Source organism: Anomaloglossus baeobatrachus, chromosome 3, assembly GCF_048569485.1.
Source record: "Anomaloglossus baeobatrachus isolate aAnoBae1 chromosome 3, aAnoBae1.hap1, whole genome shotgun sequence".
Taxonomy (NCBI): Eukaryota; Metazoa; Chordata; class Amphibia; order Anura; family Aromobatidae; genus Anomaloglossus; species Anomaloglossus baeobatrachus.
In genome coordinates this window covers 277,874,837-277,878,203 of record NC_134355.1, presented here as the reverse complement: position 1 = coordinate 277,878,203, position 3,367 = coordinate 277,874,837, and positions in this window count along the sequence as shown.

Below are 3,367 nucleotides of genomic sequence, written 5' to 3'. Positions count from 1 at the left end.
GGGAACAGTATTGAGGGGAATAGTGTGAGAGGACAATACAGTGGAGATAAATGTGAGGGGCATTGTATACATACTGGATAGTATGGAAAGAGTGCAGAAAGAGTAGCATGGAGTAACAGTGTAAGGCCACACTATAGAGGGGATAGAATGCAGAGGAGTGAAGTGTGAGAAGAGGGCACAGTGCAGTTATTGGGCACTATAGGGGCACACAGTGTGAGGGACCAGGGTGAAGAGTATAAAAACAATAGTATGGTGGCCATAAAACATAAGAGGGATAGTGTAAGGGTCATATTTTGTGCAGGGAGCACAGTGAGCAGCAATTATTCAGGGGCATATTATACATAGTTACATAGTTACTAAGGTTGAAAAAAAGACCTAGGTCCATCTAGTTCAACCTTCCTCCACCAGTTCTACATTTTGTCACAAAGTCATTTATAACCAACAATGTTTTGTGTACTGAGGAAATCATCCAGCCCTTTTTTGAAAGCTGTTATAGTATCTGCCATTACTACCTCTTGTGGTAGGGCATTCCACAGTCTGACTGCTCTAACTGTAAAGAACCCTTTCCTATTTAGCTGTCGGAATCGCTTTTCTTTCACTCCCAGTGAATGCCCTCTGGTCCTTAGTATTGTCTTCGGAAGAAATAAGTCATGTGCCAGTCCTTTATATTGACCACACATGTATTTATACATATAAATGAGATCTCCTCTGAGACGTCTTTTTTCTAGGCTAAACATATCTAACTTTTTCAACCTGTCATCATATGGGAGGCCTTCCATTCCTTGTAGTAGTCTAGTTGCCTGCCTTTGAACTGACTAACTTTTGAATGTCCTTTTTAAAATGTGGAGCCCAAAACTGGTTCCCATATTCCAGATGTGGCCTTACAAGTGATTTATAGAGGGGTAACAATACGTTGGGATCACGGGATCTGATCTCTCTTTTTATACACCCTAGAATCTTGTTTGCTTTTGCAGCTGCTGCTTGACATTGAGTGCTGCTGCTCAGCTTATTTGTAATGAGAATACCCAAGTCCTTCTCCTGTTCTGTAGTCCCGAGTTTACTTCCATTTAATGTATACGCAGTTATACGATTACTCCGTCCTAGGTGCATTACTTTACATTTATCAACATTAAATCTCATTTGCCAAGTATCTGCCCATTCTGACATCTTATCCAGATCTTTTTGTAATATTGTACTATCAAGGTCAGTTTTTAATATCCTACATAGTTTGGTGTCATCAGCAAAGACTGACACTTTACTATCAATCCCATCCACAAGGTCATTAATAAAGAGATTAAAAAGAATTGGTCCTAGCACAGATCCCTGCGGCACCCCACTGCTGACTATGGCCCATTTAGAGAATGTTCCATTTATGACAACTCTTTGTTTCCTATCTTTTAGCCAATTTCTTACCCAGTTGCATATAGTTTTCCCTAGTCCTTGCTTCTGGAGCTTTATTATAAGGCTATTATGTGGTACAGTATCAAATGCCTTTGCAAAGTCCAAATAAATCACATCAGCTGCATTACCAATATCTAGGTTTGCACTTACCCCCTCATAGAACCCCAACAGGTTGGTTAGACACGATTTATCTTTCATAAATCCATGCTGTCTGTCAGTTATTATATTATTTTTGCATGTCATTCCTTAAAATGCCCTCAAAAACTTATGATGTCAGGCTTACTGGACAGTAGTTGCCTGGATCTACCCTCTTACCTTTCTTAAATATCGGTACCACATCAGCAATCCTCCAATCCTGAGGCACCAACCCTGTTACAAGTGAGTCTAAAAAGATGAGATACAGCGGTCTGTCAATTACAGAGCTCAATTCTTTCAATATTCGTGGATGAATGCCATCTGGCCCTGGGGATTTGTCAATGTTTAATTTACTCAGACGTAGGCGTACTTCTTCTTGTGTTAAATTAATTATATTGGGTGGTGAACTTTGATTTTTCACTTGTTGAATGATGCCTAGTACAGTCAGTTCCTTGGTGAACACAGATGAGAAATGCCTATTTAATATCTCAGTCTTTTGTTTGTCCTCTATAACTAACTTGTTATTATATTTTAAGGGGCCAATACTATCCTTTGTTTTCCTTTTGGCATTAATGTATTTATAAAAGATTTTGGGATTTATTTTAATGTCATTGGTGATTTTTGTTTCAGTAGCTAGTTTTGCTTGTTTGATTTCTTTTTTTTACATTTCCTATTGATATCGTTATACTTTTGAAATGCTATTTCTGTATTCTCAGCCTTTAAGATTTTAAACGCCCTTTGTTTTTGTTTTATTATACTTTGTACAGTTTTATTTATTCATAGTGCTTTCTTTTTATTCAGGGACATTTTATTACCAGAGGGTATAGGTTTTTTACAGGACTCTAGCAGTATATCCTTAAACTTTCCCCATTTATGTTCAGTATCCCCAGTTACCATGACTTTGTCCCAATCTACACATTTAAGCTCTTCCCTTAATTTGTTGAAATCAGCTTTCCTAAAATTCCAGGTTTTAGCATTTCCCCTTTGAAATGTTCTATTGAATATTACGTTGAAGCTTACCATATTATGATCGCTGGTGCCCAAGTGCTCCCGGACCTGTAGATCTGAAATTGTATCCGGTCTTTTTGACAGGACCAGATCTAGCAAATTATCTCCCCTCGTCTGTTCATCTACCATCTGAGAGAGGAAATGGTCTTGAATGGTAGATAAGAATTTACAGCTTTTAGCACAACCAGAAGATTCTATGTCCCACTGTATGTCTGGATTTTTGAAATCCCCCATAACAAGAACCTGATTATTATTATTAGCTGCCTTTTCAATTTGTTCCAGCATTTCACCCTCTATTTGTTCAGGTATGTTAGGAGGCTTATAGCAAACTCCAATTAGCATTTTTCCATTATTCCCCTCCCCATGTACATTTACCCATACTGACTCTACATTGTTGCAGTTCCCCCCAACGTCATCATTCAACACAGGTTTTAGGTTAGATTTGATAAATATACACACCCCACCACCTTTTTTGTCTTTCCTGTCCCTCCGAAATGTACTATAGCCCTGTATGTTTGTCACCCAGTCATGGCTTTCATCCAGCCAGGTTTCCGTAATGCCCACCACATCATAATCCATGGTTGACATAAGAGTCTCCAATTCATTAATTTTGTTTGCAAGACTTCTTGCATTTGCCAGTAGACATTTAATCCTATTAACACCTTTATTACTCCTAGCCTCTCTACATTCCTTGCATGTCCCATCCCCCCCTAATCCTTCATTGACCCCTACCATCTCACTGTCTCTATCTGCTCTATCTATCCCCTTTTTTGCTCCACTACCCTTCCTCCCCCAAGATCCTAGTTTAAAAGCTCCTCCATCC